This window comes from Budorcas taxicolor, chromosome 6 (assembly GCF_023091745.1).
Source record: "Budorcas taxicolor isolate Tak-1 chromosome 6, Takin1.1, whole genome shotgun sequence".
NCBI lineage: Eukaryota > Metazoa > Chordata > Mammalia > Artiodactyla > Bovidae > Budorcas > Budorcas taxicolor.
In genome coordinates, this window is record NC_068915.1 from 44934561 (window position 1) to 44947440 (window position 12880).

Sequence of the window (12880 nt, forward strand, 5' to 3'; positions counted from 1 at the left end):
GACACACGAGCCCAAAGGCTGCTAAAGTACCTGACACAGTGCCCTTGTGACAGAACCAAAACCGTGGACATTTGTGAAGTTTGGCCAACTGAGACAGGGAAAATAATTGGTAAGTTAAAGAGCACAATCCTTTTAAACAATTCCATAGTTAAATAGATAACAGGATGCCAAATTTTGTTTCAAAAGGTATTTATATATCCTGATAAGGCTGTTAAAATTCTATTAAAATTTTACAAAATAATATAACATAAGTTTAGCAAAAATTCTGTATGTTTCTAATAGTTATCTCTTGGTAGCAAAATTATTTGCATGTTTTCTTTAATCTTTATACTTTTTTATGTTTGCCAAATGTTCTAGAATACACCTATATTATTTCTATAATTTTAAAAAATACCAAAAATGTAATAAAAAATAATTTGATCAAACTATACTTTACTACAATAGATTGCACCTGCCCATGCAACCCAGCAGACATTTTCTCACTTGAGAGTTATTTTCACTAAAATCGGGCAGAGGTGCACACTTTTTTCCAGGATTCAAGTGCAGATACCCACCACCCAGAGACCAATTTTATGAGTGAAATATTTTAGTCACACTGAATTATCCCCTCAAAGTCAAGTTCCATCTTGCTGGAACTTTTCCTCAGAGTTGCAGGATATCTTCGTCCCTCCATTGCCGCACTCCCCCAATGATGGACAGACCCTCACTTGACAATCACCCACCACCTGGGCCAGTGTGAGCCCGATTGGGATTCTGTCCTTTTACTGGGTCTATTGCACCGTCTGGTGTTATTCTCATATGTGAGATGTGGCACTAAATACCTTTTGAATTTGCCCCGTAAAAGACCAAATTCAGAGCATTCATGAAAACAATTTATAGTTTCATTATACACTCTGACATGAGCACTTTGTCATTACGGACGCTCACACAAAGCAGACAGAGGATCAGCACTCCCATACCATTCGAGTCAATGCTCTTTTATGGACAAAAAGCATTACTCATATATAGTGCTTGCTTGGAACTGACTTTGTTAAGTTCAATTTCAAATAAATGAAAGGGGAAAAAGAGAGTTTTGTGCATTAGCACATTTTTTTCCTTAAAAAAAAAAAAAGTAATTGCTTAGCTTCAAAAACAAAGGGGAAAGAAAAGCCATTCTGAGATGATTTGAGTTCTAAGAGAAGACACTTCCACCTTGGATGAATCTTATTCCAGCCAGTAATGAGGTTGGAGTCCTGCCTTAAAACGTCCCAGATTTTAAGACTTTGACATCGTCTTCGTGGAGGCAAATGGTTCTGTTGCCACAGTGATTTCTCAAGAGTAAAATCCCCGACGTGTAAATATCAGAGAAGAGTAGCTCAAAAACCTGAACAGCAGTGTCCTCAGGGAGGTATTGAGATTTCACAGGAAAAAATACCATTTACACACAGTTTAACAGATCTACCCTTGCGCCTTCGTTTCTTTGCCTGTGATCAGCAGCTTCAGTTGGCAGTGCTATTAGTACCAGTGGCACAAAGACAATCACCTTTGTCCCTTCAGATCCAAATCTAAGGGCCCACATATACTCTGATTCTTCCCACTTTGGGGCAGAAAATCACAATCATGTGTAGACGTTATAAGCTGAAGCAGGCAAGGTTAGAGTCACATCTGGTCTATTGAAGGCGACCAGGTAAGGTCCACCACTTACTGGCAAGGTGGAATTCAAGTTCCCTAACCTTGAACTGCAGTCTGTGAGGGTCCAAGAGAGAAGCCGTTTCTCTCTCAAAGCATGACCCAAACTGGGCCTTGGAAGCTGTAAAGAACAGAAGTAGACATCCATCCCCTCTCTATCTAAGACACTTGGTAGAAAACAGGCACAGAGGTGCCTAAGACTCAGGGACCAAGGATTTCAGGAGCAGCATTGCTGCTGTTTGGTTGTCTTTAGGGTGTGGAAAACAAGACAATTATAAATTTCATCAAAGCATAAGAAACTCATTCTGTATAAAGATGAAGCCACTTCAAGAAAAGTATGGTCTTGAGAAAGCCACTGCTGGATGGTTCTTTCTTCTGCTTACTGTGGTCTAGAATGGTGAACTGCAAAAATGTTATTCCATGTCATTTGTTTCTATCAGTAGAACAAGCCTTAGGCTTAAGCCTTATTTATAAAATAGCTCCAAGTGCTGTTGCTCTGGCTGAAGACGGGACACCTCCTCTGTAGTTCTGCCACCTTGGTGCACTGGTATCAACGAGACCCCTGCTCTATGTTACCCTGGGATGCTTGTGAAAATGCAGATTTCTGGGCCTGGGCTCACATATTGCCCAAATCGTCAACCTCTGGTAGTTGGCTCAGAAATCTGCTATTAGCACATGGCACAGGTGATTCTTACTCCACTTGTACTTTGAAAACCCAGGCTCTGGAGGCCTCAGCTTCACACTGTGAAGTCAGAAACAATGAACACAGTCTGGAGAGACTGAAAGGCCAGCGGCAGGCCAGAATTTCCAGGCAAGCCTCAGTCTCAGAGCCATTCAGGGCTGTCTGAGCCCCCTTTTTATAGCACAGAAGGGTTCTGAACAAGTACAAGTAGGGACCATATTTTGCCATCTGGCCGAAGAGCTTCTACATGCAGTCTCATTAAAATATCAATAGAAACTATGCGAGGTATATGGGGGTGGGGGTGGGGGTGGGGTGTACTGGGGAATGGGACGGAATTTCTCGTTCTTCTAAAATGGTAACAGTTTAGTCCCTGTGGTAGCAACTGCTAAATTGTCCTATTTCCTGTCCCTCCAATTGGAAACAAAAAACAAATGACAAAAAGGAAAGAAAAAGGTGCTAAAGATCCTCCTCCATGGGTCGTTCTGAACAACCAGGGAATGCACAGGTCCAGCCTCAGCCTTAGAAGGGACCAGAAATAGAACAGAAAGCGAGACAAGCCAATCATTGTGTATGGGGCGTCTTCGCTTCTAAAGGAGGATAAGTATGGCTGATGGAAGTGGTGGACAGTAGCAAACGACCAGGCAGAGCCAGGAGGCCTCCGTGCAGATGTAGGTTAAGTGATGGGCTAATCATGACTTTTGGGACCCTGGGAAAGCCCCAGCAAATAGGAAACAAAACAAACTCATGCTGCCTGGGTCTCAGTTTCCACTCTTGGAAAATGAGCAGGGTTCCCAAGAGTGCCTCCTAACCTGAGGAACCCATGATTTCAACATCTCATCTAATATCACTGGGGTGCAGGGTGCTGGGGAAAACACTTGGGGGCGGGGCTGCAATTCAGGAGGCATGACTCACTTCCAGTGCCTAGCAATTGCCTCCTCTACCTCACCTAGGGCAGAGTTAGCTCAATGATTTCTAAAGATCACCTGCAGCAGTAACTTCAGGACGGCCACTTGGTTGGAAAGGGTTGTCAGGGCAAAGCAATAACCACTGTGTTTGTGATAACCATCTACGACAGAGTGGGAAAAGGCTAAATGTCTGCGTGGTTGTCATTAGTACCTCTCACCAGTATTTCTCGTTCTTCCTTACTTCCAGGCATCTGGTAGGACTGTTCTTCCCCCATTGCTTTGGAGTAAGGCAGAACCATGTAACTTGCTTTATACAGGAAAGGGGAACCGGAGGACTACGAGTCAGTTCCAGGATGGATGACCCCGAGGGTCAAGGTATGAATCACCAGCACAACTTGGATCATGGAACCACAGCAGAGAACTGCTCTGAAGAGTCATTTGGGTCCACAGAGTAATCTGTGTGATCCAGAAATAAACTTTTGTACCGTTAAGATACAAAGATTAGGGGGTGTTTGTTATCAGAGCACACCTTAGCCCATCCTGACTAACACGATCCAGAACAAAGTATGAAGGTAGCCAGATTGGGGAGATCAAATCTGCCCTGCTCTGTGCTTCTACTGAGTTACCACAATGATGAGGAGGATTGCTATTATCACTATTATTATTGCTGTTAGCAACAACAAAACCATAGTTTTATGTCAAATGCTTTCCATGGATGATCTCCTTTAATCCCCACAGCACTGCAGGGGGGTTACTGTGTTATTTCAATGTACATTTCCTAAATGAGAAAGTGAGACTGAAAGAGTTTATGTAATATGCTAAGGGTTTAATAGAGCTAGAATCTGAACCCAAGTCTTTGTATAGCCAAGCTTGTGAAACCCCAATTTCTGACAAACCAAGCATTCCGTGAAAAAACAATCAGAATATTCATGGAGTTGGTTACTACATCTAGTTGGTATTTTCAGCATAGGGAAACTAAGAAAGGGGAATTTTAAATTTGGCTCCTTTTATGTTTAGAATCTCTTCACCCACCCTCTTCTAAAACTAGATACAAGGGCTGAAGGAAGAAGGAAAAAATAAACAAAGAATTCATGAGCATCCCTCTCCTCTGCTCCTTGTGAGGGAGCCAAGTAGAGGCAACAAGGTTTCTATCCACTTAAAGGAAATGGGATAAGACTAGAGGCTGTTTTCTCAAAAGGCTTGGTTGCAACAATTTTCTATAAATTGTAGTTGGTCTCAATCATTCATTCAGGCAATATTTTCTGGGTGTCTTGTATGTGTTAGGCACCAAGCCAAACATTTGGTCTCTTAAATGGATAAATGATCCTGGGGATTTTGAGAAGGAAAAGCATGATACCTGGATAATAAGACATAATTTCCACAATCCCTTATGGGTTTTTCTGAAACGCCCAAAGTTTTGAAAACTGAAAATGTGTTCACATCTTGTTGGTGACCTCAGCTGATGTGAGGGTTTTTACTGTCTTATGCCACTGATTGTGAATATTCATACATTTGCTGAAGACAAATCAATGTGTTTGATTATTTGCTGCTGCCCAGAAGTCTACTGGGGTTGATACACAATATAAACTTCGCTTACTGCATTTCCTTTCAGATGCCAAAAATCCTACCTCAGAAACATATCTGGGGGTCAAGGATATCAGATACAGAAACTGCCTTTTATTTTAAAGTCACCCTTGCAAATCTCTATATAGTCTCGAAGACACACTTGTGGCAAAAATCAAATCTTTCTCAATTAATTATCCAAACCTAGGACATTATTAGATTTTTATTTCCTTATATAGGCAAGGAAAAATGGAAAATATGTTACATGCAGTAAATGTTCAAGCTGCCACAATGCTTACATGCCTATTCCCATCACCTCATAATGCTTTTATTCTTGAAAATTAGCACAAACACTGGAGCAGGGATAAACCTCCCAGATAACCTAAGTGACTTGCCCAATTGCAAAGAACAAGGTTCCCAGCTGCCAGCATCTTCCATAACAGTGTCTTCCAAATTGTGGGTCCCAATACATTAGTTTGTGTAATGAACTCAATTCAGCTGCTACCCTCATTTTCTTTAAAACAAAAACAAAACCAGAATAGAACAGAAAATAGTGTGATCCCATGCAGTAAAGGTAAGTATTATTTCATGAAACTTTTGTCTGTTAATATGTGTGTAGGAACAAACACACTTTCTATGCATATTTTCAACATATTCTGGGACTGCCATTCTAAAGTTTGGAAATGACTTTTCTATAACAAGTTACTCCGTACATTTATTCATTCATTCAACAAATATGTAGTGAAAGACACTAAGAGAGGCAAGAATGGAGCTGGGGGTAAAGCCATTATGTAATAGAATTAACCAGTTCTTTGGGGTTGAGGTGCAACTTGGATTAATACATACCTGCTCTGCCTACCTCAGTGAGATTACTGGGAGCTTGAAATGCAAGGTATGATGTTAATATTTGGCTTTGGAAACATTCTCAAAATTGAAGGTATTATTTTTTTTACAGCACTTAAAGCTTACAAATTTTTTCCCAGAGACTCTTGTTTGATAGGTAACATTATATGACAATTTTAACAAAAACTGCTTTCCCCATTTTATAGACAAGATAGCTGAGATTAATTGTCTTTTTCAAAGTCACAATGCTAACAACTGTCAGCTCAAACTAGGGCTCTTAATTATAAATTTCAGATTCTTTTTAATATTCTGTATTGGTACCAATTAAATTATTAGCAATTCCACAAATCACCTCTCTTGGGTCAAACCATATTTTTAACAAGACACTCTTAGAGATAATTGTGTAACTGAAAACAATACATTTTATTTCATAGTATTTTGAGACCCTGTTTGGAAGATAGGCAGCCCTCCCGGGGCCCTTTCTTTTTAAAAAAATGTATTTATTTATTTTAATTGCAGGTTAATTACTTTACAATATTGTGGTGGTTTTCGCCATACATCAACATGAATCAGCCATGGGTGTACATGTGTCCCCCAATCCTGACCCCCCCCTCTCCACGCCATCCCTCTGGGTTGTCTCAGAATGCTGGCTTTGAGTGCCATGCTTCATGCATTGAACTTGCACTTTTACATATGGTAATACCCATGTTTCGATGTCATTCTCTCGAACCATCCCACCCTCACCTTTTCCCACATAGTCCAAAAATCTGTTCTTTATATGTGTCTCTTTTGCTGTCTTGCATATAGGGTCATTGTTATCATCTTTCTAAATTCCATATATATTGTTAATACACCATATTGGTGTTTCTCTTTCTGACTTACTTCACTCTGAATAATAGGCTCCAGGTTCCTCCATCTCATTAGAACTGACTCAAGTGCATTCTTTTTTATAGCTGAGTAATATTCCATTGTGTATATGTACCACAACTTCCTTATCCATTTGTCTGCCGGTGGATATCTAGGTTGCTTCCATGTCCTGGCTATTGTAAACAGTGCTGCGATGAACACTGGGGTACACGTGTCTCGTCAATTCTGGTTTCCTCAGTGTGTATGCCCAGCAGTGGGATTGCTGGGTCATATGGCAGTTCTATTTCCAGTTTTTTAAGGAATCTCTGCACTCTTCTCCATAGTAGCTGTACTAGTTTGCATTCCCACTAACAGTGTAAGAGGGTTCTCTTTTCTCCACACCCTCTCCAGCATTTATTTTTTGTAGACTTTTGGATAGCAGCCATTCTGACCAGCATGAGATGATACCTCATTGTAGTTTTGATTTGCATTTCTCTCATAATGAGTGATGTTGAGCATCTTTTCATGTGTTTGTTAGCCATCTGTATTTCTTCTTTGGAGAAATATCTGTTTAGTTCTTTGGCCCACTTTTTGATAGGGTCTTTCATTTTTCTGGAATTGAGCTGCATGAGCTGCTTGTATATTTTGGAGATTAATGCTTTGTCAGTTGTTTCATTTGCTATTATCTTCTTCCATTCTGAAGGCTGCCTTTTCACCTTGCTTATAGTTTCTTTCATTGTGCAAAAGCTTTGAAGCTTAATTAGGTCCCATTTGTTTATTTTTGTTTTTATTTCCATTATTTTGGAAGGTGGGTCATAGAGGATCCTGCTGTGATTTATGTCAGAGAATGTTCTGCCTATGTTTTTCTCTAAGAGTTTTATAATTTCTGGTGTTACATTTAGATCTTTAGTCAAGTGTGAGTTTATTTTTTGCATGGTGTTAGAAAGTGTTCTAGTTTCATTCTTTTATAGGTGGTTGACCAGTTTTTCCAGCACCACTTGTTAAAGAGCCTTTTCTCCATTGTATATTTTTGCCTCCTTTGTCAAAGATAAGGGGTACCTAGGTGTGTGGATTTATCTCTGGGCTTTCTATCCTGGGGCCTTTTCAATCGCGTTTCATGGGGAGTGGCTGAAGAGGTAGAGGCCACCTACAGTCCTACTCACTGTTCAGCCAAGCCCATGTCCCCAAGAGCTCTGCTAGTGGAGTGTCAGATGATGGTCAGTTCCCCACACTGGGTTATTCACCAGCTGAATCGTGGGCATAAGACACTTTATTTTTCAAAAAGCAGTGAACTCATAATTGTCTAAGTCGTAACTCAGGCCTAGCCCTCTTGGCTAACTCCAATTCCACCCCTAACAATCCTGCATCAAGGCAATCTCGTTCGGTCCAATGACTTTCGCTGTCATCTCTGTGCTGATTTTACCCAAATTGGTACCCAGCTCAGACCTCTCTCCTGTATTCCTGCTCTGCTATCCAATGTGTGCCTCTATTTGAGCATCTTAGGGGCATTTTAAATGAGCCCTTGATATTCTCTCAGACCTGCCCTCCTCCAGACCTGCCCTCTTGGTAAACCAAAACATATTTGGTTTTCCATGAAAACCCTGGACTCACCCTTGCCTCTTTCTTTCCCAGCCCTCATGTATTCATCAGCAAATCCTATGGGTGCCATCTTCATAAGACATATTGAATTCAAATGCTTCTCACCCACTTCTACCCCTATCATCCTCCTTCAAGTCACCATCATCTCTTGATTGGACTGTGGCCCTAGCCTCGTATTTCTACTTTCTTGTTCTACCCACCTCTATTTTCCAAATAGTAACGAGAAAGATGCTTTTCAAATGAAAGCACATGGAGACAAATGGTGGTTCAAAAGCTCGCATCACACTTGAAACAAAGTCCAAAGTCCTTCTATTCCCCCTTGCGCAGGGCTCTCCATCTTCACTGGTCTCCTTGCTAGCTTTGACCACATTAAGCCTATTCCAACCTCAGGACCTTTGCACTGCCCTCTGCTTGGATTGCATGGCTTCTTCCCTGGCTTTATTCAAATTTCTATTGTCATGTCTCCTTCTTAGGAAAGAGATTCTCAATCTCCTTATACTGTGTTACCTTCCTTCATAGTACTTACCACTTGACCTTGAGTTATAGGACTAATTACTGATTTACTTTTAACATCTCCACATCCATAGCAGCAAGAATGTGATGTTTCATCCAGATCCCCAAAGCTAAGAACAGCACATGGTACATGGCTAATGAATGAGAAAACTTAATCTTACTTCATCTTCAACACATCTGTGACCCATGTGATACTGAACCCATTTTACAGATTCTCAAACTTATAGCTAGTGAAGACCTCAGGGATGGTCTAAGACAAGCCCGTCATTATATAAATGAGGAACCTGGGACTCAGAATAGTAAACTGACTTATCCAAGGCTGGCAAGTAGACGCCAGAGCTAAAATCTAAACTGAAGATTCTTCTCATTCCAAGTTTAGCACCATTTTCATATTACCTAATTAAGGCACATGTTCCTGGCTAGGGAGTCACAAATGCCTATAGACTTAGAACAGTGCCTCGTACTTTTATAGTAATAATGATTATTACTCTAAGAAAAGAGATAATAATAGATGATAGTAAGTAGCCTCATCATCATTCATGAATAGTTACTAACTATATAATATGTTAAATATTATAAAAAAGCAAAAACAAAACTCCCAGAACACAGAGAAAAGCAGTTCAGAGTAACAGCTGATAGCATGGCAGAAAAAGCTGGAATGCCTATATTCAAATCTTGGCTTTGCCACTCACTAGTTATCAATTACTCAGCCTCTCTGTGCCTCAGTTATACCATTTATTAAATGAGCATAATTAAAGTATCTTCACAGGGCAGATGTGAGCACTGAAAGCACTTGCATGTGTAAAACATTTAAAATAGCAAGTGCTGTATCCACCTTCATTGTTATTACTACTATTTTTTATCATGAGCCAAATGATCAAAGAAGGTACTCAAAGAGCTGGAGGAAGATGTGAACGTCTGAAATGGATTCTGAAGAATAATAAGTAGATGGATAAATTTTGTCTGGGGATAGATGGAGCTGTGACAGGAGTGGTGATGGGAAAACAATACCCCTAGCAGGGAAACAGCCACAGAGAAACACAAAGGTGAGCAGCAGGAAGACACATTGTCAGCACAGCGAACAGCACCCAGGGCTGGCTCCAGTGGAGGGGCGGGGATAAAAGCTGTGTGAGATGAAGACGGAAGCAGAGATAGATGGTGGCCCGGTCAGCAGGGCCTGGAAGTGTTGCTGACGAGTTCAGATTTCATTCCTTCAGCAGGCAGGAGCCCCAAGGGTTTCTGCATAGAGGAGTGACATTAAGAATCCTCTTAGACAGTTTTGTTCTGACAGCGTGTGGTGTACATTATCTTGGACTCTACAGCTTGGGTAGAACTGGCTACCAAGCTCATGGGGGAGGGGAAGGAGCTGCGGTTCGGGGCCCCCATTGAAGACACACCTCAGAATCCTGTTTTGATCTGAACTGTCAGGCCTACAAAGAACACACTGGCTTTGCTGTTTCTTAATGTGGGGGGTCTGTGATCACCTTGCATAATGCAATATTGATAAGCAAGGTGCTACCTAGGCAATCAGATGCATGCAAGGGCTTAGCCTCAGCCTTAGCAGCTGGTATCACAATCACATGAGGGGATGGGAAGTGGGTCACAAGGCCACCCAGCCATGCTCCAAAGGGCTGAGCTGAACAGGGCACTGGCAAATGCCCCACTTTCCGGTCACCTGGGTGGGGCCAAGGGATACACACTGACTTTTCCTTAGGCTCCCATTTCCGCTCTTCAGTCAGGGTGTAATTCTGCATATCAAGTTCATGTGTGGTGTACACACCAGGGATATTTGCTCTCTACATCAGAAAAGGCAAGTTTGTTTTCGGAGAGGGGAAGAAAAAAAAAGTAGTATTCTCTGAATGTCTGCTATATGCCAGGCACGGTTAGGAGTAATAATAATGTGAAGAAGACCTTTATTTGATTATAAGAGTAAGTGGAACAGCCATTACTGAGTGAAAATTACTATTTTCCAAATCATGCCAAAAGCTCTGCCTTAAACACTTTTTTTTAAACCCTGAAATAGCTTGTTTGATCAGCCCCATTTTAAAGATAAGGACACTGAAGCCCAAAGAGGTTAATTTATCCTTCATCATGAAGGTCATAAGTAGTGAAGGCAGACTGTTCTCTGTACATATCTGTTAGGAAACTTTGGTTGCAGGCAACAATAATCCACACTCTTTCCTAGGAATGTATTGGAAGGATGAAAAAGTGAAAGTGAAAGTGAAAGTCACTCAGTCGTGTCCGATTCTTTGAGACCCCCATGGACTATAACTTGTCAGGCTCCTTAGTCCATGGAATTCTCCAGGCAAGAATACTGGAGTGGGTAGCCTTTCCCTTCTCCAGGGGATCTTTCCAACCCTGAGATCGAACCCAGGTCTCCCACATCGTAGGCAGATTCTTTACCATCAGAGCCACCAGGAAGCTCAAAGATACTGGGACTCGTGGAATTGGTAGGAAGACAGAGAAGGCTTGGAAACAGGCAGGCAGTGAGATGGTTCCGGAGGCTGGAAGCAGGGCCAGGACCCACCAGGTCTCAATGCAAGGAAGGTCGGGTAAGAGGTGACTGAATAGGGTGGAAATGAACTCCGTAATGTTTCAGATTCTTTACGTCTCAAGTCAAGCGTGTTTCCAACTGGCCTAAAGCTGATCACGAGTCATTCTGGGCCCAGGGGACAGGACACCCAGACTGTATCCCTCTGACCTGTCTAGACTGTATCCAGTGGTAACACCTTCCAAATTGGGGTGCTGATGAGAAAGAGAAATGAATGCAGGGAAGTGAGAAAACAGCAAGTGTTCACCACAAATAATCTAGTGTTGGGCAGCTCCCTGCAGGCCTACAAGACCAAGTAAAGACCCTGGAGTCAGCAACAGAGACATCAGTGGTTTAACGGATGGGGAGCTTACTCATCTGAAGCAAGGTCCTAGAGCAACACCCCACGGTGTGTGGCAGATGGCGGGCAGAACTTAGTGACAGGCCTCGTTCCAGGGGGAGGGGAAGACTGCTGGTTATAGAGTCAAGTGATGTCAGGTTACCAGGGAAACTAGCACAGGCACACATAAGACCAATCACTAGCTGGGGCCTGGGGCAAGTATGTAGGAAGGTCAATCTGGTGAGAAAGGTGTAGGTGAAGTAGGCACTGGTCAGGCAGGGGTTGTACAGAAGGCAAGAGAACAGCCATCTTGAGTGGCCTAACCATACATACACCTAAGTGGATGCCTTCTATTGAGCTGATTTCTCAGACTCACTAAGGTTCCCCTTCTAGTGCTTCATGAATGAAGGTTGAAAAACAAATGGTGGGCATTAAATACCAACTTTTATTTGAACTAACCTTTGAGCCTCTACTCAACACACACACACACAAATACATACATGGTGGTGAAGTTTACACAGCTGCAGGAGCACATGAACCTACCAACTGGAGGAAGGAAGAATACCAAGTATACTGGGTGAGGAGTGAAACACGGATGGAATAAACTTGGAAAAATATGCCCAGTTTTTGGCATGTATATTAGATACCATGAAATGTTTTTATTATCCTCTCAAAAATAGATTTCTTTTGAATTGCATTTCAATTACAATTTTAAAGCAGAGCTCATAGCTCATTTGTTGATGTTAATTCATGCCCCCACGCAAATACTTGAAGGTAGCTTGTGCTTCTCATCTTAAGAACTCAGACCCACAGTTTTCATCAGTGAGTGACTTTTATCTGCCCATTTACTGTTATCTGCAATAAAGCAAGTCATAATTGCTACAAGGAAGATCATAATGATTAAATGAGTATCTGACATACTACATTACTATTTGGATGGCTTTACAACCAGATAACGGCTGGGAGAGATGAAGGTAGCCGGGGTGTCAGGGAGGGGACCTCTCCACCAAGTGACCCTCTCTGTCAAACAGTACCTCGTGGTCCTTGGCGGCTTTTACTGATGGGATTGGGTTAGCTCTCTCTCATTAGCCGCTACCAGAACATGGCCTGCTATTCCAGAAAGGTTTCTCGGTGTGATGATAAACACACATGGCTGAAGGGTTCATGTCTGGGAATAATTTAGAAACTTCTCAACAGTGCACTCACTCTTTTCTTAGAGGGATTTCCTTCCCTGGCCCCCCACTGCACTTTACTCTGCTATCACCATCTTCCTACCCTACCCTCTCTCCCCTATCCAGGAATACCTCCTCCCCATCCACTCAGCAGTGCCAGGTAAACAGTATTCAGCAATCAACATGACTTCTCCAACCTCAAAGAAGCTAGTCCCTCCA

General features: G+C 42.0%; 1 protein-coding gene across 2 annotated transcripts in view; it reads right to left on the reverse strand.

Moving 5' to 3' along the window:
• CCDC149 (coiled-coil domain containing 149) overlaps positions 1 to 12880 on the reverse strand; it is a 115738-nt gene that overhangs the window by 69916 nt on the left and 32942 nt on the right. The gene's annotated exons all lie outside the window — the stretch shown is intronic.